General features: G+C 40.2%; 1 protein-coding gene and 1 pseudogene across 7 annotated transcripts in view; both read left to right on the top strand.

The window, feature by feature from the left end:
* The window catches only part of MYT1L (myelin transcription factor 1 like), a 369,230-nt gene that overhangs the window by 144,219 nt on the left and 199,105 nt on the right, over window positions 1–25,906 (top strand). The window lies entirely within an intron of this gene.
* On the top strand, window positions 6,894–7,048 carry LOC120402451 (annotated as a pseudogene).

The raw sequence follows: 25,906 nt of genomic DNA, 5'->3' as shown, positions 1-25,906 counted from the left end.
CAGCCTTCCACCAATTTCAGAACAAGAAGCACCAGGGCCACAGCCTGAAGGAGCTGCTAGAGTTACCTGGACATAGCAATTCCCATGTTCCAAAAGCTCGTTTCATACTACAGCTTTGTCAGGTTTAAGAGTTGTTAATCGGGACATTTGTGATGACTTATGTAAATAAAGCAGTGCATGCTCAAATATGCAAATAAGAGTATTGGGTCATTTGCATTAAGTCTCCAGACCATTAGTCTTAACAAGGATTGAATGATATGGAGACTGAACTACCTTCTCACAATTATATGTCATTCCTCCAGAACACAGTTGAGGCACATTGCTCTCTTCATTTTAGGAAGTCTGCAGGATGCTGCCCTGGCAGTTCTTATTCTGTGGATAAAGATGGACTTTCATTCTCCAGATCTATTAATCTGGTACTTCACCAATAAAACCCGGTCCCAAAACTGACCAGAAAAAAAACCTCTGGAGTACAGATTGCAAAAAGTCAGGTTTTATTTTGGTGCAAGCAGAGATGATTCACAGACATCTAAGCCTGGCTCTGAACAGCATTTTGTAAAGTCGTGAGTGCAAAGCACTAGAAACAAAATGAACATAGTAGATTTGTGTGTCATCTCTATAACAGTAATTTAAAGCATGGTGAGTGATAATTTGAGCCAAAGGAATCACGTTGCTGGTAAAAAGAATCAAAGAAAAAGGTTTCAGAGCTTTGGAATAAAATCAAGGTGCTGCTATACTTACTTGGGAGTATTTTCTTCATCCCCCATATCCCTAACACTTTAACCTTCTGCCTTATGGTGCCAGAGCTCCCTGATGGGCTTGCATTTGTTCCCTAGAAAGGCAGAAATCTATTTTAGCCTCCACTCTACCTGCTAGGAGAAAGTCCTTGTCAGCATCTTCACTTATGTGCTGTTGGTACAATTGTCCAATGGTGGATCTAGCCACTTATCTCCAAGGAAACTGTTGGTATCACATATGTGATGTACTCAGCTTCCACTGGATATGAGATAAAAACCTACATTTATGACATGGTAGTTCAATATAACAACAAGCCATCAGGTCAGTCTGAACTCTTGCATTACAAATAGTTTATATACTCAGTTGGCTAACAGAATCAACTCAAATTTGAGACTTTTAAAATGCATTTCAGAAGCATCAGTGTATAAATATGTTGATACGTCATATTGTATATTTAAATTGTAGCTGCTTGGTTTAAACATAGCAAGACTCCTACCTCAAGAGTGTTTAATATGGTGTAATTCGTCTGAACTATATCAAATGATTGTATTAGGCCAAGATATAATTTTAAGTGCCTTGTGTTTTAAGACTGTAGTAGACAAGGAATTTAATCTCAAAATCATAGTCTGTGCTGTACCTCCCTGTTGTAAGGCCAAGTGAAGTCTGAGCATTGCAAGAGGAGCTAGCTATCACAACCTTCCATCCAGAGAGGAAATACACAAAGTGTGTACTAAATTGTTAGACTGGCCTTAGGGCACTTTAAACAACTAGCTGCATGAATCACCTATGAAGAAGGGTCACTCATAGATACACATGCTGTGAATTGTCTCCCTTCCTTAAAAAAGCCACCGCTAAATTTTGTCTGCTTAAATTTTAAAGAGCCATATTGCAAAAAAAGATCAACCACCATAATTGACATTACTGTTGGCAATCTCCGTGCAGAGGCTAAGGACTGAATGGGCAATGTTGGAAAATGACCTACCCTTTCATTGCTAGAGGTGGCCCCCTCAAGTTAAGGTTGGATGGGGAAGCCTCCTTTATCATGGGCTTTGTTGTATCTATTCTGTGGAAAGAGGATTTTGAGCTAGAGCACTTGGCACTTTTCATGAACAGGTAAGCTAATTAAGGGCCTCTCTGTACACTGTTGCTGCCTTCATGCCTGTGCTTTTAATCAGAGGGAGGTAGAGTTTGGGTCCTCTGTTACTTGTATGTACATAAGACACTAACACCTCTGCTTACCAGTACAACAAAGGCTATTTTAAGTTTTGCTGGCATCTTTACTTCAATGAGAAATCAAAAGCTTTTTGTTAACAAGCATCCCTGCTAAAATCTCCCATTTCTGAATGTATCTGTAGCCCTATAAATTTGTCTCACTTAGGGCACCAAAAACTTGGTGAAGAACACCCATCTTTTAAGCAGGCTGTAAATGGCATATACAGTTGCTTAATTTGCCTCCCTGTATGAATAACTTGTGAGCAAGTGTGGTATAGTTATTTTTTCTACAGAACGTTTAGAACTTGGTTCAAATGTCTGGGTAGTAAACTAATTATATTTTGTGCCATGTAAAACAAAGTTGTAGAGAGTGGTGCAGTCCAAAATAGATCCACTGCTAGTGGCATAAAGCTAATGTCAGCAAATGAAGGAACAAGGAAATAACTTGCATCCTCTTTCTAGTGTGCAATCAACCTGAGAATTCCTAAAATGGGCAATTACCTTAACTGTCTGCCTAAAGCAGCAGCAGAGTTGCATGATCCGTTCACTTCACAGAGTTATAAATCTCCACTATGTGATGAAGTCCACACTCTGCAGTGCTAGCTATTGCATAACCCAGTATATTTTCTTTAAACCTGTTGACAATAACACACACACAAAAACAACAACAAAAACAACAAAAAAACCCACACACACAACCCACACTGAGAGTAAAGAGTAAAAACCTGTTTTTCATTGAGTATTCCCTTACCAGGGGAGTTATTGTAACACATAGTGGTACCACGGTGGTGGTTCAGGATCTGTTTGGAGTTGTACAAAAGGAACACTCTTTCGATAATTCATTTTCATTTAATGGATTTGACTCTTTTTAAATTGAAAATGGCTCAAAATATATTGTTTTCAGATTTCAAATATTTTCTTTTATAATGTAGTAAAAACCCATTTCCAACACTTCTAGCAAAATGAAATTGTGAGCATTCCTAATCCTTTGTTTGAGTGAGTGCAGTTTAGTAATCTATAAAAGAAAAAAAATCAAACAGCTGGCATTTTTTAGCAGCTAGTACTAGTTTTCTCCTATGCTGTTTCTGTTAAGTAGGAAGGATTGCCTAGTGGATTTAAACATAGGGCTGAGAGCTACATATTTTAATCTTATCTCTGACACTAACTCCCTCAGTTACACTTAGCAAGTCACTTAACCTCTTTGACTCACTTTCTCCTCTCCTGTGGGGAAAGTCACTCTAAGAATACTGTGAGAATTAGTTAATGTTTGTGAATTGTATTACAGTATGCTTTATATGCATAGTGCAAACAATATGCAAAATATTACTGATTTCCTTGGATCCTGTTTTCCATGATTTATTTTTAACATTACAAATTGTGGCTGGTAGAGATTACTGATATCAATCTTGTTTCCTTTGTTTGATAGAAATTTTACAGCTACTGAAAATATTCAAACAACCTTTTGAGTGACACAGCAAATGGTGCAAATAATGTATTCCCATCCTCCTCCCCATATTTTCTCCACTTGTTGCATCTTATCTTCATTTAAAGGAACAGATTCTGCCACCACTGCTCATGTGGAATAGTACTTCTTCCTGGAGTAGATCCATTTAAATCAATGGGACCATTTGAGAAGTAAGCTATTACTCCACATATCTAAGGGTAACAAAGGTTGGCTGTTGGACAAAACTCTTTTGGTAGGAACAGTCTATTGTTACAATAGTTACATTAGTGTAATATTTCAGGATTGATAGGGCTACAGGGTCCATAACGGCCTCTCTACATATCTGTCTGGCAGTGGACCACATGATGCTTGTTCCCTTTGGGTACTCATCTCTTCTAGATTATTTTCAGGATTACCAATTTTACTCCTTCCCTTGGTGGTCAGATCCACAAATTAATATTTCTGTGCATAAAAGATGCGTCTCTATTTTCACTAGCACCCAACCCTTCCTTTTAGCTTCACTTCATGTGCTCTCGATTTTAAGCCTGGTAGTTTTGTTCCATTCACCTTCTCTGACTTTTGTACACCTTGGCTATTATCCTTCTTGTGTTCATATTTATTAATGAATATAGTATCCTAATTTTCTTAATCTCTCTTCATTACTGTAGTCTCTAGAGTCCTGTTATTTTTCTGGTTGCCCTTTTCTGTGCGTTTCCTAATTCTTTCAATCCTTGCTTTAATATAGTGCCAAATATTGTGCTCAGTAGCCTTTTGAGCAGTGCCATAATGATCTCCTCTATTTATAGATCTTTTTTGTTTTCCTAACTCCCGCAGAGATTGAGCTGATGGTTTTAAGTTTCTGTCCCTTATTATCTCCCAATATTTTTATTCCCCCACCAGTGCAGCCACAATACCATTTGCCATGTTCAACCCAGTCCTCATTTCATGACTTTTTTCTATGCTATTTTCCTTAACCCACATCATAGCCCACAATATTTTTTTCCAGTTTCCTTGAATGCACTCTCTCTGCATTTTGATATTGATATAGCCTCACAGTTTAGTACAATCTTCAAATATCCATACCTCATGCATACCATGTCCTCTATAGTCACTGCAATGTAAATTTGTTAATAACAGATTCGTACAACACCATCGTCTATTACTGAGCCAAGTTATTTATCTAATTTGAGTATTTTGCCATCAATACCCTATTAACAAAATAAGGCATCAGATTGGTTAATATGTAATACTCTCCCACATAAGGCTTCTTAAAATCCAAGGCCAACTATCAATGCCCAGGACATGATCAGAGCAGGAGCTGGCAGCCAGGAATCAGAGCCTGAGTCAGGGTCACGGTCAGAGCCAAAGAGGGAGCTCAGGACGCAGAGATGAGGGTCAGAACTGTTACCTGGAATGGGGCCAGCTGGGAACAAGCAAGCATAGGAACTATTGCAGCTATGGGCAAATGCTGTGAGCAGCCACTATTGCTGCTGCTGCGGGGTTGAAGAGCCAGTCTGCTGACCTTTCTAACCAGCCAGGCAGTGTAGCAAATCAGGCAGCCTACTACAGGCCAGCTGTGTTCATTAGGTTGCCTGGAGACTAGTTCTGCTGCAGACCCTGATTCCCTAAACCAAACTTACATGCCTAAATGTCGACACCTCAGCACATAGTTTGGTACCTGAATAAGTGGCCTGGTTTTCAAAGGTGCTGAGCACCCACATTCTCTCTGAAGTCATTGGAAGCTGGAGGTGCACAGCACCTCTGAAAATCAGGCTACTTTATTCAGGTGTCTAGATATGTAAATTTAGGCACTCAAGTTCAAAAATGTTGACCTATTCAGTCTAAGCACCTGATCCAATGGCCAAATCTTGTGTTTTGGTCCTGACTGCTCTCAGTGCACCAATCTGCAGCTTTCCAAATTGCCTCTCCGATCAGTGCTTCTAAAATCGTACCCAATATACTGGTCAGATTAATAGACCGGGAATCATCTGGTCCCCCAGTGAACTCGTAAAATATGGCACACTGCACTTGCTGCTCTTTTAATCTGCCTCTCTTGTTTCCAGTGAGGTGTTGAAAACCCAACTAGATGAGATTTGTTTTATTTTCCAGTTTAATCTCTTTCTGAATGCTGAGATGCAGGCCATCCAGTCTAGAGTTTTAGTTCCCTTTTTAGTTGCTCTAATTTCTTTTTACCTACTCTGGTGTCACCCTTTCTTTCATTAATTTTTTATTTTTTGCCTCCAGGAAACTTCTCTCTGATTCTGGCATATTTTCCTCACTCTCCCTGGTGAACATACTGAGACAAAGAAATCATTTAGCTTCACAGCAATCTCTGCCTCATCTGTCTCCAAGTTCCCCTCACAATCACACAAGGAGACTACAGTCTCACAGTCCTCCTGATCCTTATCTGTTTGTAAAATCTGTTGTTGTTTGTCCTTCTCACATCCTTTGCAATTCTCCTTGTTTCTTGGGGTGTTTTTTTTTCTTTTGTTACCATTTCCTTACTATTTAAAAGTCAGATGTATCTCTTATTGTAAAAATATTAATAGAAGTACTGTGTAAATGTCCTTTCTATGCAATGACCTATTTACAAAATACATAGTAGCAGCTACAAAATATGAGCCATTCCTTACTGTAAATGTTCATTGAGAACTCTCATTGACTTTCATGCAGTATGAAAAGACTTATTTTTTTCAGTGTCAAAATAAATAGGCAATACCCAAAATTAATATAATATTGAAGACCATATCTTCAGCTGCCATGAACTGTCATAGCTGAATTGAAGAGCATGTCTCCAGTGGAGCTTATGCCATTTGAGGATCTGGCTCCCAAAAATCTTATGTAAACCAATGGAACTGAAGCAATGTTTAGTTAAAGCTGTCAATAAAGTTGGACAGAACTTGAGTTCCAAACTGTGACTATCAATCAAGTTTTGAAGATATTAAAAAAGGTGAAGTAGTTTGGATACCCATCCTACCTGTGAGCCATTGCAGCCCTCTAGAAACACTGCCTGATATTTCTAGAAGTGATATTAAAACACTGCAGCTTATAATATACCAGCTGTTGTAGCTGACTACATTACTGCTAATACTGGGACAAATTCTGTCCTGACTTACTCTACATGCAACTCAGAAACTATCTATACTAGAAATGCTGTAGCAGGACAGCTACAGCACTGCAGCTGCATCACTGTAGCACTGTAGTGTTGACATAACAGCGACAGAAGGGGTTCTTCCATCGCTGTAGTGAATCCACCTCTCCAAGAGGCTGTACTATAACCATTAGATCGATGGAAGAATTCTTCTGTCGACCTAATGGTATCTACACTTGGGGCTTAGGTCATTTTAACAACATTGCACAGAGCATGAAATTTTTCACAGCTTTGAATGATGTCATTGAGCTGACCTAACTTTGTAGTGTAAACCAGTCCTGAACGAAAAGGAGAAAGCTGAGAATTTGAAAGAGATTGAGTGGTAATAGTATTAATACAGCAAGTTAGATATTAATGTGTAGCTCAGGGGAAATACCATCATCACCAAGGTGGTTTCCCTGGGGTGAGGCTTATTCATTGCTGACTCTTGTGATTTCCCCAAATGTGGGAAACTTGACTGTATAGTTTGTGGTAGTCGGGGACTGCATTCATATTTCCTCCAGCCCCATGCTCAGGCTCTCAATTTGCTGCGTCTCTGCAGCCACTTCATGTGTCCTTCCTGTCTGACAGCCCGTGCACTCCTTCCTCAAGTGCTGTGCCCTCCTCCAATCAGAGGAGAGCTGGCGACAGAGTGCAGGGGTGGGATTTCCTGCCAGTTCGCTAGCCAGCGAGGGTTTTTAGGATGGGGTGTTGGTCCTTTCACACAGTTGATTTGTGGTGTGTGGGCGCCTCAGCTGCAGTGAATTACATATACAGCAGTGAAATAGACCCCATGTGTAGCGTTTTATGATTTGATACCTTTGCTAAACATAGTTTCTGGCCCAGATTTTGCCACTATTAGCCATATTGGGTCATTTCCAGCTGCACACGTAGTCCCAGTGAAATCAATGGGGCTCAATGTAAAGGGGAAAGAATGTAGCCCTCTACTGCTGGACAAGTCTTGCCTTTGGCAGATCCAGTTCCCTTTTGTATCTGGAGTAACAGATCTTAAAAGAGCCCCTTTAATTTTTTCCTTATTTAAATAAGGAAGGAGTGATAAAGTTAATGCTTCTGTTGATACCTGTTGCTACAAGAATTTGAGATTTTCCTTTTTTTCTGTTGTTTAAATGTCTCAAACTTCTCTCTCATTTAAAAAAAAATGAAAACAAAGACATGTTGGGGCTGCATACACTGAGGCATCACATCATGGAGCTGGGAGATAATAATCCTGTCTCTAAACGGCCATTGTGATTTAAGTTTTCAAAAGTGCCTAACTCCTATTGACTGTGAGTACCATTGAGATAAGACTCTTGCGCACCTTTGAAAATTTTACCCTGCATAGTCTCACCTGGAATGTTGCATCAGTTCTGGTCAGTACATGACAGTACTAGGAAAATATGTCAAATTAGAATAACTAACATGATCCAGTGGCTAGGGGAACTGGTTTATGGGAATGATTAAAAAAATTAAATAGGTATACTTAGGCTATGAGATGACTAAATGGGTGAGAGGATACATAATAGTTTTCAAATATGAGGTGTGTAAATACCAAAGTTGGGGAAGAATTATAAAAAGTGGTACATAGATTTATAACTAGAAGCCTTGGACTGGTATAAGAAAGGCAGAATATCAGGAAAAACTTGGTAAAAAAGGGAAGCTGTGGAATTTTAAAACTACCGTGGGCAAAGTAGTAGACAATGTTAGGAACAATCCCACATTACCAAGGTGATGGACTGGCTGGGACTCAATGGTTTTTTCCATCGGTAACTGCTATGACCATATTAATTACATCTATCTATCTATATTCCCATGAGTGCAGTATCTGAGTGCCTTTTTTGTGAATTTTGTGTTTTCATTACAAGCCTCCTGGAATTGTCTGAGATGCTGGGTAGTAGGTTTTGGGGATTACCAGCAGGCATCTTGGTGGGTCAGATACCCCTAACCCATTGCTATCTGCCAATTTATTCTTAATTCACCCCCCCTTTGGTTACAGTCAGCTGCACCTGTAACAGTGCATACCTTTTATAGGACCTCAACAGTACCTACACACTGCTCCATTTTTATATAGGTATTATGAAGACCTATAGAAATATGTATACCACAATTGACATAAATGCTGCTTGTGCTACAAAGACAGAGTTTAAGGACAAGGAAACAGCCTTAACTCTGAATGTCTGTTCAGTGGTACCGAAAGGCTTTGTCCTTGACTCCCTTCTATTTTATGTCATCTCTTTTCTGGTTTCAAGTACTTAAAAGTTTATGGAATTAAGACTCCCATCTCCATGGTACAGGTCAGCTGTATCACCATTTTACAGATGGGGAAAACAGAGCCACAAAGGTAAATGGCTTTCCCACTATTACATCGTGAACTAGTGGACTGCTAAGAAAACCACTTAGGCATCCTGATTCCCAGTTCCTTCTCTAAACATTAGTTCACAGTCTTTCCCTACAATTAGTGTTGAACCTGGTCCTGACACTTTATGGGAATTTATTGTCTTCTTCTTCTTTCTTTACCTCCTTCAGCCAGTATCAGCAGTAAAAGTGCAGCTAGTCAAAGTTTGGGACTCTGGGGATGTTCCAGTTGAAGTAGAAATTGGTGATAGGTTTTCATTGATGCAGTTTTGTTTATTTAGAAAGATGTACAAAGCCCTGAAGACAAAAGGAGCAGTTTTTTAGCTTACATCACCAAGAATCTAGTCCAGGGTTTCTCAAACAGGGGTCGCCGCTTCTGTAGTGAAAGCCCCTGGAGGGCTGGGCCGGTGTGTTTACCTGCCCCGTCCGCAGGTCTGGCTGATCACGGCTCCCACTGGCCGTGGATCACTGCTCCGGGCCAATGGGATTTGCTGGACGCGGCGGTCAGTAAGTCCCTCGGCCCGCATCGCTTCCAGCAGCTCCCATTGGCCCAGAGCAGCGATCCATGGCCAGTGGGAGCTGCGATCGGCCGGACCTGCGGACAGGGCAGGTAAACACACTGGGCCGGCCCACCAAGGGCTTTCCATGCAGATGCGGTGACCCCTTTTTGAGAAACCCTGCTCTAGTGAAAACCCAATCCTAAAGCACTCTCTCTCTCTTTTTCTAGGGTCACACTGTGCTTACAGTTCCTGCTTGGCTTTTCTTGCCTCTTTTCCTCTTTCTTGTTTCTGACTTTAGTATCTGTGTGTTTTCTCACACTTTTTCACATACCTACCCAAAGCAATACTCAGCCCCAAAGCTCCTGGGTGGGTTCATCACACCTACTTTTTGTCTTAGGTGGCTCTTATATTTACAATTATGTTAACTGAAGGGTGAGGTCATACCTATCAACCTCAATAGGGTTTCAATCTATAACAAGGTTTCACCAGGTACTAACAATACATTGTGTGATTGCTAAGACATTATCTTGAGTCAATTAAACCACCCACATCTCCCATAAAGAAAATAAAAACATCAAACATAGCCAAGGCAAAGCAAGAGTGTTAGAATCTATGATGGTCAGGGGTTGATTCCCTGAAGAAGACTATTAGACTTTCAGAATGTGCCCAAATTAAACTTTGGAGTGATGGCAATACTGCAGAGTCCTTAAGGGGGTTCAAAGAGGCAGCCTAGCAGGCTTCACCTTTGCTGTTCCGTGTCTCCTCTTTAGATCTTTCTCTGTTGATGTTAACTGCTTAATTCCCAGTCGAAACACTGAGATTCTAACCCACATACATGATTTAAAATGTGTAATATCTATCTATATGATATACATTCTCTTCATTAGATAGGATGTTTTTTTCATATGTGTTTAGATACCATGGTGATAAGCATATAAGATTAATTACCCAGATCGATAAAAGCAATTATTCTAGTCAATTTTACCTCTGCTGAGAAATATACTGAGAGTTTCTCTGTTCAAAAAGCATTTGCAAAGCTGTTGTGTGCTTAGCTTTAAAAATATTTGCCTCTGCACACTGGTCATGAGAGGTGTTCACTTATTAATAAAGGAACAGGTTGGTTAGGGCGCTAGCCATTGCATAGTAAGAATAATACAAAGTTATTTTACTATCTTTTCTACTTGAATATATGCTTGCTGTAAACGATTATTTATTTATAAGAAACATTGAACAGCTGTGACCAAATAAGTGTATTTGCTAATGTAAACAAGCTGTGTTAACACTCACTTAATTTAGGCCAAAACAATACAGGCAGCTGTAATACAATGGTAGATAATTTACAGGTTTCTTCCTTCTCACTCCCAAAGACTTAGTATAAACAACCTTTCTCTAAATGGAGAATGGTAAAGATTTTTCAAAGAAAACAGCAATTCCAAAAACAAGTACGAAATACCCCACTCAAGTTTAAAGTAATGTCTCTCTACTGTTGGTGTATGGATCAATATTAGTCTTTCAGGTTCTTGTGACTTTTAGTTTAGATTACTTCTTACTCCCTTAGGACTCAGTCCTATGGGCAGTTGAGGGTGGTTAACTTCGTGCAGGATCAGGCTCATGATGATTAATCTTGGTGCTGCACATCTCCTATTAAATGATGCAGGTTCTGATCTGTAGTGGAGTTTCAGATGACAGGGGTTTGGGAGCAGATTAAGCTTCTTTGTGGGGGTAAAGCCCATGCACTTGAATAGCAGGTAACAGACAAACAAGGTCTGGCCCAATTCTGGAGTGGCTCGACTCACGTAACTCCCACTGAAGTCAATGGAATTTATAGATGCTAAATAAGGCTCAATTTATTGTAAACTGGTGCATCTGGCATTACCATTGTCTGGTAAATTGGGATCACTGCCTAAAAAGACAAAATAATAAAAAAAGGATGTAAAAGTGGAATAAATATTTTTGCATATCTCGTCTGTTTAGGGAGTTATTTTTTCAAGTGACTTAAGCTCTGATCCTGCAAACACTTATGTGCATACTTAACTTTACTGACATTTTATTTGATTTTAATGGTACTACTCAGAGTAGTAAAATTGAGCATGTGCAAAAGTGTTTTCAGGATCAGGCCTTAGAATGTATTTCCTCTTGTCAAAGTGTTAAACAATCACAGACTTGGAATCACCATAATGTTCTGCAAGGTGATGTAATACTTGCAATTTCCTGTTCTTGCTACAATCAATCTTACAAATAATGGATTAACTTTATGCCATTTTCTCATTCTTGTTCTAATTTTTGTCATAGGAGCCAGAATACGTTATCAGAGACAGAGAGAGATGCCAGCCATTAAATTGTGGTGATAATTCATTTTTGTGACAAAAATTGTTACAAGAACAGAAAATGGCATAACATTTCCCCACAGTTATGCAATAAATATATTAATATTGTCAAAAATTCTAATGATTACTGGAAATAATACCAATTCAATCTGTCTGATATTTTGCTTGACACGTTCCTATATTGTTTCATATTGTGTGAAGATAAAATGTTCACCATTAAAAGATTAGTGTTTTCTTTCAGTTATCACACATGATATTTGAAATAACAAAGCATAGAGTAGGAAATAACTGTTAGCAAATGTTGACTTTTTAATGGCAACCATTATAAAGAGAGGCTTGATGCCAATGTAGCAAGTATCATCTTGGTGGTTATCAAGACCTCCAAAAATAACATGACCCTTGACAACTTGAACTAAAGGACTGAGGACATGGTCCAGCTCCCAGGTAAAATAGAAGATTCCCATTGAGTACAATGGGAATTGGATCAAGCCCTAAGTCTCTAGCCATCGATTATACCTGACTCAGTCTAGAAGGGGGACACAACACATGTTGAACAGTGGGTTACAGCAACACCCTTATTAAATAGAAATAAATACCTGGCTGACCAGCTGTAGCATGGATAGAGGAGAAGGAAGGGTAAGAATAACAAAAATAAAAGAATAAGGAAAAGAAAGAGGGGGTGAGAGCAAGGGGTAGGAAGAAAGAATGAAGGGATTGAGAGGTAAGCTTAATGGGTGAAAAGGGAGGGAAAATTTAAGAGCAAAGGAAGAAGTAGAAGACCAATATCAGGAAGACGAGAGTAAAAAGGCAGCATAAAATGGAAGAGGACAGCAGGAGGAGAGACAGAAAGCAGAGATGAGAGGAAAAGACATGGGGGGGAGAGAGAGAGAGAGAAAAAATGAAAAAGAGAGAGAGATTGAGAAACCCTTCCCTGCCAGAAGCAGCAGCTCTTCTCAGGCAGTGACAGGAATCATGGTTTCTGGAACAACCGATTGAAATAATAGGAGCTGGCAGGGGATGCCAAGAAGGTAGGAGAGGAAATCTGGGGCAGACTGCAGAGGTGTGAAATTTTTAGAGCACTTCTTTCAACGCTAAGTACCAAAATTAGGGTGCTCATCTGGAATCGCCAGTTGTGGAGCTTGTTAAAAAATTAGAGAGAACAATGACCAGGAGCACTCTGCAGGCTACCTTCCTGAACTTCAGCCTTCACCTTAGCTCTGCTAACTCTTTGAGGTGTAATACATGACATCGCTGTGTACCTATGAACAGAGAATGCTAACTGCTGATGACACAAAAGGGCCAGATTTATCCCTCGTGTAACTAAAATGAGATATACCAGAGATATATCTCTCATGTAACTACAGTGAGTTATACCAGAGATACATTTGCTGCAGTATTTCTAAACCAGACAATTAGTGCAAAATCCTTTTTCTTTTGACACTGCTGACTCTAGTTTGCTGCTGGACCACACTGAATACTGTGGGCTCCAAAAGTCGTATGCCCTACTCATAATTTCTAACTCACATTTCTGTGAGAACCGAAGTCTCTGTCAAGCCCTGTGCATAATGCAATAGATTAGACATAAATTATGCAGCACAGCCCCCAAATTTATGTAGCAGAGCTGCATGAAATTATTAAACAAACTGGGACTTATGTGGCATTGTTAACTGATAGCAGCTGAGCCTTGGGACAAAAACAGAGAGAGACAATCAGTAGGGAAATTGGAGGAACCAGAGTGGAAGCTTGGAGGAGGAAGTAGCTGGTATGGGAACTGCTGCTAGATGGGAGCTCTAAAACTATGCAAATCAGTAGCTCTGCATGGCACCCACTTTCCCCTGCTGCACAGCTCATAAGCTGCGTTGGGGCGGGGGGAGGGTAGGTTGCTGACATGGAGAGCTAAGGTGCTAGGGAAAGCAGAACTCCTTTCCCACTCATTTTAGGAGATTCTATGGCATCTTGAAAATAGGTAATTACACAGCTATTTGTATCCTCAAAGTTGGGTTATTTACAGGGCCCTGTTCATGCCCATATGGACTAATTCCTACAACCTGGGACCAGGGAAGGGTAATTACACACAAGTTTCTTCCATCTTTGGTTGTGTCTCCTTCGTCCTCCTCCTACTACAGAAGTATACTATGGGGGTTTGCCCACCCCACTGCTTCTGCTTTCTAGAGGGTTGCATTGGGAAACCTCGATCTGTACTCACGATTATTCTGAGACATCTTCCTCATTTCTGATGTCTTGTCTGGGTAAAGTGGGGTTGGATAGTGTAGAGGCACAAATTCCTGATATATCTTAGAGAGAGAAGGTGGGTAAGATAATATCTTTTATTGGACAAACTTCTGAGACAAACTTTTGGTCTCCACGTATTTCTTCGTCAGGAAAATGTACTCAGAGTGTCAAAGTTAAATACAAGATGGAACAGATTGTTAAGCATAAGGAGTTGATAGAGACCAGTCAAGGTGAAATGGGCAGGTAACATCTGTGCAGTGATAGAAGAAAGGAGGGTTGTGTAATGAACCATAAATCCAGTGTCTTTATTGAGTCCATGATTTTTAGTGCCTAGGAAAGTTATGAATTTATATATAGGCATATCTGATTAAACCAAAGACTGTACAAGAGAGGAAGCCAGGCCTGTCCAACTTCATTAACTTAATGTAACACCCTGTGCATTTTTCATTGGTGATGGTAATGGTCAGATAGATTCTGGCCCTGGTGGGCACTTGCTGACAAGTAGAGGTGATTAAAAGTAATATTTTCTGTCCTGTTAGAAATTCCAATATTAAACAACTATTTTTTGCCCCAAATCGGGACAAAAAGTCTAAACACCAAAATGTTTTGTGGAATGGAAAGTTCCAACAATTTCTGATTTGAAAATGTCAGAAATTTTTGTTTCTTTATTTTTAATGTAAACAGAACGTTTTGACCTTCCAATATTGAACTGTTTTGGTCTGGCTCAGTTCAACACTGAGCTACTGTGGTGCCTCATGCAAGTTGTCATTGAGGTGCCTCATACATCCAATTTCCTGCATGGGTCAGGGTCCCTGATCAGACTTCATCTTCCATGATGCATTGGAGTCATAGTACTCCCAAGATACACCATGAAAGATCAGCCAGAGGACTACAGCTACACCTCTCATGAGGCACTATAGCAGCTCACATGGACAGAATTCAATGTCAAGCTGGCCTGAAATAAAATATTTTTATTTCATTTGACAAAGTAAAAAGTTTTAATTTGGGTCCACCAAAATATTTCCCAATAATAATAATAATAAAAAAAATTGGAAAAATTCAGCAACCAGAAACCCAATTTTCCCATGGAAAAAAATAATTTTGAAGAAACCACAATTTTATTAAATAATTTTTATTGAAAAATTGAACAGAAAATTCCTGGCCAGTACTCTTGATGAGTATTCTGTGGCTTTGGATTTGGCAGCTGGTCTTAGGTTTTGATCTCATGGGGATTTTGTTTGTTTGTTTGTTTTGTTTTTTTGCCATTTAGTCTGTGGATAATGTCTCTGGAATCTATCAATGACCCCAGCACTCAGCTCAACACTGGGAAGATTACAAAGCCTGGTTAACTCTGGGGGCTCAGTGATCTTCCATCTCCATTCCATATGTGATATTGGCCTCAGCACCTGTTGTTCCTTGGTTCTGTCTCTTTCTTTTTCTCACTCAGACACCTCTCTTCCCCCAACATTTACTAGTTAAGTGCCAGTCTTTCTTTCAGGAGCTCAGGATACACATTACATTTAACAGTATATTACAGCTGCCTGCCTATGTACTTGAAACATGTATAAAACTGCACACTGTGCATACACACACACACACATACCCACACATATCATTAACTGGTTTTGGGGGGAGGGATAGCTCAGTGGTTTGAGCATTGGCCTGCTAAACCCAGGTTGTGAGTTCAATCCCTGAGGGGGCCACTTAGGGATCTGGGGCAAAAATTGGTCCTGCTAGTGAAGGCAGGGGGCTGGACTCAATGACCTTTCAAGGTCCCTTCCAGTTCTAGGAGATTGGTATCATAGGTACTGCAGCATTTTCCTATATTTAAATTATGAGATAACTATGGTAGCCATTGGAAAATGATGACTTTTGTTATCTTCTAGTTGAAGAAGCCAATCTTATGATGGAAGAGCACCTAGTTGGAATGGTGGAACATACTCCATCTTCTGTCTGAGATAGAGGAGGCTGATAAGTCCTCACACACCAAGGATATCACTTCAGGGGAAGGGGTTATATTGGGAGTATACATATTTGGGTAGGGGATTTTGAGAACGATTTGTAGACTTGCATGCTCAGAGCAGAGGTGGTGAATATCATGAAATACTTAGACAAACTTCTAGCGGGAGTTGAGGAGGAGCCTATGGTTCTGGTGCATATTTGTAGCATGATATGGGGAGATGTGAGAGACGTATCTTGGAAATTAAATTTAGACTCCAGGGCCTCTATGGTAGTTATCTCTGCAATGCTTTCTTTCTATACCCAGGTCCAGCTTGGCAGGGAGAACTTCAGGGTCTCAATGCGTGGTTTAGATTAAAAAGGTGTAAAGAGGAGGGATTTAAAATTATTAGACACTGGGGAAAAATTTTGGAGAAGAGACTGTCCCTACAAAAAGGATGGAGTCCTTAATCAAAGTGGAACCAGATTGCTGGCATGTCAAATTAACAAAATTTTGGTTGAGTGTTTAACTGGGCATTGTGGGAAAGCTGACTGGAGCTGAGAAGCACATCAGTCAGATAGACATCTATCAAAGATAATGCAAAGGCATACTATAATACCTTTCTATAAACTATATAGGATAGACTAGGCTGAAGAGGTGGGGGAGCAGCACTGTATCTAAAGGATTCTAGAGAATCTAGCAAGATAAAAACTCTCAGTGGTGAAGACTACACAATCAAATCTGTATGAATACATATCTCAAGCTGTAAGAATGTAAATATATTAGTGGGCTATACTATAGGCTTCTGGATTAAGAAAAGGAAATTGAATGCACAATATTGAAAGAGATCAAAGAGACAGCAAAGTCTAACAAAATTGCAACAACGGGGGACTTCAACTACCCACATATATACTGGTGTGTAGCGAGGCGGTGGGATACCTCATGACCTCGCTGAGAGACGAGCCTCCCCTAACACCAACATGGGCGGAGCCACTGGGTCCTGCGCCCGCCCCTCAGAGGTCACGGCACAGACTTGGAAGTATAAAAGCTCACCTGCAGAGCTCAGTTGAGACCCAGCCGCTGCAGAGACCAGACGTCTGCGGCCGAGCTCCCTCGGGGGAGACAGCAGAAGGCGACGGCCGGCCTGAGGTCGCACCGGGCCGGCCGAGCCTACCCCTCGCTTGTTACCCAGAGGAGGACTGGCCGAGCCTAACCCGCTCCAGCTACCCCGAGGACTGGCCGAGCCTGCCGCCTGCCAGCTACCCCGAGGGGGAGCTGAGCCTGCCTCTTGCCAGCTACCCCGGGGAGGAGCTGAGCCTGCCTCTGGCCCGCTACCCCAAGGAGGAGCCGAGCCTGCCTCTTGCCAGCTACCCCGAGGAGCAGCTGAGCCTACCATCCGCTACTTACCCGGAGGAACCGATGGTGTTTGAGACCGCCGGTGACGCTACGATGACTCACGTACCCTACGAGTGGGAGTGTGGAAGTGGCCCGGGGGCAGCCGACCCCAGTCTGGCTGCAGCACTGCCTGAACCTATGTCAGTGTGTTGCAGCTAGGATCCCCACTGACAGCAGCGAGTCTTTGCCGCTGCTAGGGTCCCGGGCTGGGACGCAGTGGAGTGGGAGGCCTGCGTCCCCACTGCCACCCACTCCTTGGGTGGCAGACTCCCCCCTTTTCCCTGGCCTAGAGAGCCTAGGACCTCCGGATATAGCCCTACTGACTCATCCCCTGCCTAAAGGCCTGAGTCTTTGACTATTTGTTTGCTGCCCCACCCTGCCCCAGGGCCTGGGGCTGATATTGAAGTAGTGAAAGGCCTGAGTCTCTGACAGCTTGTTTGCTGCCCCGCCCTGACCGAGGGCCTGGGCTGTGCTTTGCCTACTGACTCAGCCCCTAATGAAAGGCCTGAGTCCCGGACTATTTGCTTGCTGTCCTGCCCTGACCTAGGGCTGGGGCTGCTTTTGAACTACTGACTCAGCCCCTGCCTACGGGCCTGGGTCTCTGACTGTGTGTTTGCTGTCCCGCCCTGATCTAGGGCCTTGGCGGCTATCTGAACTATTGGCTCAGCCCCCTGCTTAAAGGTCTGAGCCCCTGACCGTGTGCTGGCCGTCCCACACTACCGCAGAGCTGACGGCTGGTGGACTAGAGCGAGGCGGTGGGATACCGCACGGCCCTGCTGAGAGACGAACCGCGGCAAAGGCACACCACACGGTATAATGACATATTGGGCAAAGTTTAAAGAAGCAATTTCTCAACACTTTAAGTGATTGCTTTTTGGAACCACTAGTTTTAGAACACACAAGAGGAAAGGCTATTCTCCTCTTCGTCCTTAAGAAACATACAGCAGTTAATTCAGAAATTGAAAGTAGCTGAGCCTCTCAGTAATAGTGACAACAGAATAATTAGGTTCAACATCCAATGAGCAGATACAGTATCAAAAACTGACATAATGACACTAAACTTGATATCAGTAAAGTAAGAAGGTTAGTAAAAAAGGACCTAAAATTGAAAATAAAGGAAGTAAAAGTTTTAGATGTAGCATGAATGTTAGTTAGAGGAAACAATAATAGAAAACATGGCTTACAACTATAAAGTCAAGGAGCTTGATTACAGTCTATAAGGGGAGCAAATATTTAATAATGGGCTCTTCAATCTAGCAGAGAGACTTATGACATGATCCAATGGGGCTGAATTTCAAGCTAGACAAATGCAGACAGGAAATAAGGCGTACATTTTTAACAATGAGAATAAAAAGCTTTGGAATACTTTACCAAGGGTGATGGTGGATTCTCCATCACTGACAATTTTTAAATCAAGATTAGATTGTTTTTCTGAAAGATGTGCTCTAGGAATTATTTTGAGGAAATTTTATGACCTGTGCTCCGCAAGACGTCAAAGTAGATGATCACAAATTGTCCCTTCTGGTCTTGGGATCTATGAATGAAATTGAAAGGTGGAAAATTTAAAACTGACAAAACTAAATACTTCTCCACACAACTCTTAATTTGTGAAACTTGTTGTCACTGGATTTCATTTAAACAAATCAGTTACCAAAATTCAGAGATATCAGACATTTATATGGATAATAAGACTACCCAGAGCGATAATGGTTTAGGCTACGATTTAATCATGAGTATTTTTAGTGACATGAACAGGACACAGGCAAAAAACAAAAAATTATGTCCCAATGACCTGTCCATGACTTTTACTAAAGATACTCATGACTGAATCTTGGGGGATTCTGCTGCCGAAGGGGACGCTCCACTGCCGCTCCGTCCACCACCGGGGGAGGAGCTCGAGGAGGCCTGCCGCCACTCCAGCTGAGGCAGGGAGGGGGAATCCCGGCCAGCCACATTGCCTGCTGCTGAAATCACAGAGGATTTCTGTTTCACAGACATGGAGCCCTAATAATGGTTACTACCGGATAGCAGATGCTAGACTAAATGGACTTAGTCTGATCAGAATGGCAATTGCTTTGTTCCTATTTTACGGCTACTGTTGTGTATAAAATGTTCCTAAAATTGATGAATAGGCTGTTTTGTAAATATACAGATGTATGTGCTATAGCTATATATACATAATTTATTAATTATGTAGAATATATTTAAAACTTGTGCAGAAATCATAAATTATGTGAAATATATATAATCTAGGAAGAATTAATAAAAGCTGTGTAAATATATGTGAATGAGATATATAACTACAGATGTGTGTATATGTACAAATAAAATATTCCTAAATAAATACAATGAAAGTGGAATCACCACTTCTTACATGTGGGAGCGATCCACGATATTGCGTATTATTCTGTCTTGGATATCCTCTCAAGCTATCTTCCTTAAACATATGGAATATCCTTCATGAAAAGGAGGCAGTGGTATTTTTAAATACAAACATATACAATAAAAAGCTTAATGGAATACAGTAGGTTTGAGTCTATTTTGAGTGTCTAACTGAGTGTCTAGCTGAAGACACAGCTGTTAGTTTGCGATTTGGGGAAGACTGTAAGTAAATTTATCTTATCACTGTGAGATTACTTTATCAGGGAGTATGTGTAGTTGTCACTGAGACAATAAAGAGAATGATTATATTTGGGGGTAGGTACAGTGGTTGAAATGTAATCTTTCATGATCCATTATGCATCATAAATTGTCAAGTCAACCTAGAGCAGGTCTATGAGAGTGACAAGATTGGTGAGATAATATCTTTTTTTGGTCCAATTTCTGTTGGTGGAAGGTACAAGCTTTCCAGCTTCACTGAGAAGTTCTTCATGTATGGAGAAGGAAACCAGAGTGTCTGAGCTAAATAGAAGTTAGGACAGATTGTTAAGCATAAGGGATAAACACATGTTATGGGAGACCACCTAAAATGAAGTGGGCAATTGAAAGTTAGATGGTATTTGGATTAGAGGCAGCAAGTGGCAAGTACTAGATGGCTTTGTGGGGGAGGGGCACACCCTTGTGTCACTGTTTACCCTCAGTCTAGGATTGTCCGAAGTGTTTTGCATTGCATACACAAAGGATCTTTCAGACCTGTTGCTAAATCTTGGCTCATTGGCAGATCTGTTGGCTTACTTTTATATGGTCTGCTCATGAAGTGTCCATTTTACCACTTGGACCATTACAAAGATGTGATTGCTTGCAAGACGATGGAAAGCTTGGATAGCTCTGAGATGCCCACCTGGTTTGAGGGAATTCAGTAACAGTTGGGATGTAGTGAAGCTGGACAGGTAATAGCTCTAGCACATAGCAGAGACACCCTCCTGTTCTGTGCTGTCTTTATCCAGAATACCTAGTAGTCATCGCTTATACTAATTATGTGAGGTTATCTTTATTTTAGTCCTGGCAATAATGAGACTAATGAGAACCCTTCCTTGGTGGGACAAGGTAGAGAAAGCATAACCTCACCTGGGCTTTGGATTGAATATTTTCTAGCTGTGCTAGGAAGGTGCACAGCACATGATGGAAACAGGTCCTGTCATTTGTGCATGATCGGAAACTACAGGATGCAATTACACACCTTGGCAAAATAGATGCACTTGGCAGCAAGAACTAATGCTGGCCTTTTCATCATGATTAAGTGGAGTGGAGGAAATTGATGCAACTTTTACCCTGATCCATCCCAAAATGGTCTGATGTCCATCCAGGGTGCAGTTCAGGGGAGCCAACAATACAGCCATGATGGCCAAAACTACAAGGATAACATTATTTAGGAAATATTTGCTCAGGCCATCTCCGACTTGTGCTGATAAACTCTTTATGCCATATAACACCATCATGTAGTCCATATACATATATGTATGTTGATAGGTATAGACAAATACAGAATCTCTAACTAAAACAAAAGACAAAGCTGCAGGCTTTCTGAGACTTTTTAAATTCAGTTACATGCAGCGTGTTCACTTGAACTAGAGCAAGTTGGAACATTTTTGATTACACGTATTTTCAATTAAATATGCTATTTTGTCAAAGGTGAAACATTTTGAAGAGAAGTATTGATTTGGATGAAATTTTTGGCAGGAAGGTTTTTGAGATTTAAGGCTGCCTGGTCATTTCTGAAAAGAGAGAGAACTGAGTGGAAAAAACTTGCACAATTCCATTATGCAAAAATGTTTGACAGGTCTTGGTTTCACTCCAGTATGCAACAAAAACAAATTCTGAAACCTCAAAAGTTGGGAAAAGAAATTACCATCAAAGGGTGTATTATAGTGTCTATTATGATTATTTTAACATTATAACTGGAAAGGAGCTGCATTGTTTGTACAATGGCTAAAATTCACACTGGCAAGCAGTCTCTTTTCGCACTAGTTACTCTAGATTGCAAAAGGCTATTGCTTCATCAAATGTTTTCTTCAGAAAGTATTTTAATCTTTTCAGACAGGAATAAATCTTATGAAGTGTTTCCAAATAGATTTCTAGATAACAGTGTGATAGCGCTAGTGAATACATAGCTAGAGAAACAGTAGATCCACATTTATTTTCTGTCTTAGTCCAAGACACTTTATTTAGGCTATTCTGGAAGAGTAAAACAACTTTAAATTAAGGATTTATACCTTAATTTAATAGAGGAACTGGAGATGGTTCAGGTGATTGGTTATGAGATAGAGCTTTTCATCTCCTGGAAGCTTGTTTGAATCAAATCAGCTTTCTGGGAGTGGAAATTGTTACCACCTACTAGCCGTCCAGTGGCTTGTCTTAAATGAGGTGATGATTTCAGCCCAAGTGTTGAGAGGACAACTGGCCTCAACTGGAACCTTCAGTACAGGGGTTTAGAACTGAATGGCAACTGAGCTACTTTCTCACCTTTACAGATTGCCCCTCTGCTTAAGGCCCATTAAATGACACTGTTTGTGCTTGTATTTAATCTCTGATTAGCTGAGGGCTTTATTCTGCAGGGCTGTCAGTGTGGCAGCTTTCACAAAAGCTAACTTAAGAAAAGTGAATAAATAAAGTAATTTAGGAAAAGCTCATGGAAGAAAAAAATAATTTGGAATTGTAGAGAGGGGCAGTATCCATGGAAAGCTTTTATTTTGCGGGGAGGGGGACTCTTAAGCAGCTTTGTGGAATTCAGCTATCTCCCCACAACTATTTCTGTGCTGGGCTGACTTCCCACAGGATCAGTAAAATCATTATAGGGTCTCCATAAGCAGGAGTAAATATACCCGCATAAGAATGGATGGGGGTTTGGGCCATACAGCTGTAAATATATTTTATTATTGAACCTAGTGGTCATTGCTAGGTTATTGAACCTAGTGGTCATTTTCATCACTTAGTTAATTTCTTAGCACAGTGCCCAGGGAGCTCTTTGTTTAACTATTGCATTAATAAGAACTTTATGCATGTTATACTGAAAATATATACAAATAAACCCAAATTTCAAAACCAGCCTCTGTTATTTCAGGTTGAATTATTTGTGCCTGCAAGTGGAAGTCATTTCGAAGCCCAGCTAAGGCTGTGAATCAGGAAAGCATGTGCTTAAGTGGGACTTAAGAATATCATTAAAGTTAACCACATACTTAAATGGGACTTAAGCACATGCTTAAGCACTTTTCTGAAAGTAGGAGGAGTAGAACTATAAATGGGTAGTTAGGCATGTGTGTGTAGTTTAAGGTGTAAATAATTGTATGTGTAATTTTGAAGCCAGAGATAACTGCAGGGGTCAAATTGCACCCACAGTTTGGGAGGCCAGGTTGAGGCCCAGTTAAAATTCAGGGCCAAGATTTCTGCCAGAAGGTGTGCCATTAGTGGTTTACACTTTGGTATGCAAACTCAGATTATTAGATCAATTGTTATGAAGTTAATAAAATATGAAGATATTTTTGTTCTGTGTTTATGAGTGTTCTTAATGGAGATCACTTAGGACTGTATTGTGCATGTTCTGAAGGACAGTGCTAAGCAACTCATATTACTAAGAAAGTGAGCATGAGATATGTAGAAGAACTGTCCCAAGAAAAGGGTAGTAGCTGTGAAAGAAAAAGTAAGCAACTGATATATTCAGACTTCTAGGTTTAGGAAAATGGGAGTCAAAAAGGAGTGGGAAGAGAGAAAAAAAACTTATTTCCACAGAAATGTTTTTGTAGATAGTCTAGTTGTCTTAAGTTTCAGGAGAAACTGCTTTTTATTTTGTGAAAATGTGATTAATTTCACAACAGAAATTCATTTTATGACGTGGATGATTTTTCTGGCATGTTATTTATACTGCAGTAGCATCCAAAAGCCAAAATCATGATTGGGACCTCATTGTACTAGTGCAGACATATATGTACATATGTCATATGTAATGGGGTGACCTGCCCCTTTAAGGGCTGAGGGCCTGGAGCCGACCAATCCAGTCAAATTAGCCTTGCCTACCACACCTGGGACAGAGTGTGAGGTTTAATTAGTAGAACCAGGTGGGTAAGGATGAGAGGGTTCTCTTGTAAAGAGCAGCAGGAAGCTGCAGAGAGGGGGATGTTCAGGAAAAGAAAGACAACCAGATTGAAGCTGGAGAAACAGACTTCAGTAGAAACCAGTCACAGCAGGGAATGGCTGACGACTTGAAGAAGATTCCTGAACTTTATTTTGGGAATGATTTTGTTACTTTAATAAATCCATCCCCAAGGAAAGGTGTTGCTGAACCAGAGAACAGTTGTTTGGTAGCTTGATTGAGACAGTCCTTGACATTGGGGAAACTGAGGCAGGGCTGTTGCAGAATGAGTTTTCTCATACTACAAGAATAAGGGAATATCCTATTAAATTAAAAGCACCAAATTCAAAACCAATAAGAGGAAATGTGTGCTCTATAAATACATAATTAACCTACACCAGATATTAATTCAGCAAATAGCACTCTAATATTCCAGACATGAATTAAAATAATAAAAATATTATGAACTACCCTAACTAAAATGATAACATATGAGGGAAAGCAACTCCCATGCTTCAGCACATAAGCCAGTAACGAACTGCCTGAAGCTTAAAGGAAATCTTCCTCACATCTATCAAGTTTCCGTATTACCTCCATCATTTTAGCTCACCATTGAGCATGTTGCTTCCATTATGGTGATATTGCACCTTCCTCTGAACCACCTGGAAGCACTCACTCATAGGGCAGATAGTAGACCATTGTCTGATCTGGTATTAAAATTCCTGTGATTCATATGCAAGAAATATTACCAAAATACTGGATAACATACTGAAATAAAGTCATTAAATCAAATTGTTTTAATATAACGTTATGGTCATTTTTTCTTAATTTGCAACAAATGCTGTGAAATTTTCAGATTAGCAGGTTTTGATCATTGATTTTTTTTTTTAGGTTAGTGTATAGCAGCAAAGAATCAACTTAACTCTCTCCAGAATTCTGTCAGGTGCCCATTCTCAGCTCACAGAAGCGCTTAGGTCATTTTTTTCCCCTGGACCTCATTCTTCCTTATTTTTTAAGTGAACAGTTCTGTCTTTGGACACTTCCTACCTTGTAGATGGAAAATACCATCTCCTTGTCTAACCTATTTAAATGTGGCTTTTTTATACATGACTTCAAGGCTCATTGAGTCTAATTTCTTGATGTCTGGGGTCAATCAGTACTGGACAGTCCTCTCCGGAAATGATGCCAGTGGATTTACTGATCATGTTAAAATCTGAATTCATTTTTACAGCACAACTAGTGGTTATCAACTGATTGTCTGTATTTGACTGTCCAAAATTGCATTGATTTTTATATTGCTTATTATCATTATACACTTAAATAAGTGATATGTGCTGAGATACAAATCCTGTTAACTTCAGTGGAAGCTGGTGGATACTCAGCACCTCTGAAATCAGGCTGCTTATTAAGCTGAAATATTAGATCTAGGTGCATCAGTGTAGACATCCATGTCTGAAAATATTTGCATTACTCTCAATTGCCAGAAGAATTTCCCTGACCCAGTTGAGAGCACCATCACCTTAACTAGCATTTGCATCTTTAAATTTTAACATAAAACTCAAGATAGAGAACTCAAGAGGACTCAAGAGAAAGAGAAGAGTGAAGACAAACAAAAAATCAAAAGAAACAAAAACAAAAATGCAACAAAAAAAAAAATGAAAAAAATGTAGTATAAATGTAAAAAAAAAAAAAATTAAAAAAAACAACAATGATATACATACAAATTGATGGGGGATGTCAGGAAAAGAGGATCAAAGAGAAATGGAGTCATCGTGAGTGATGGATGGATAGTGTGCGATGTGTGTGCAAAAAGCAAAAAAGATCATAAAGGAAATTAGGAAAAAGGGAAGAAATAAGAATAAGACTGATAGATATATTATATATTTATATTATCCATGCCCACATCTCGAATACTGTGTACAGATGTGGTCTCTCTCTCTCAAAAAAATATAAAGATATTCTAGAAAAGGTTCAGAAAAGAAAAAGAAAAATAAAATGATGGTTTTAGAGAGGGTCATGAGGAAAGATTAAAAAGGCTAGCTAGGACTCTTCAGTTTGGAAAAGAGAAGACTAAGGGGGACATGAGGTATATATAAAAATGAGTGTGATGTTGAAAGTGGATAAGGAAAAAA

This window comes from Mauremys reevesii, linkage group 3 (genome assembly GCF_016161935.1).
Source record: "Mauremys reevesii isolate NIE-2019 linkage group 3, ASM1616193v1, whole genome shotgun sequence".
In the NCBI taxonomy this organism is placed as follows: Eukaryota; Metazoa; Chordata; order Testudines; family Geoemydidae; genus Mauremys; species Mauremys reevesii.
The sequence above is the reverse complement of the archived record's forward strand: the minus strand, read 5'-3'. Positions and strand labels throughout refer to the sequence as shown.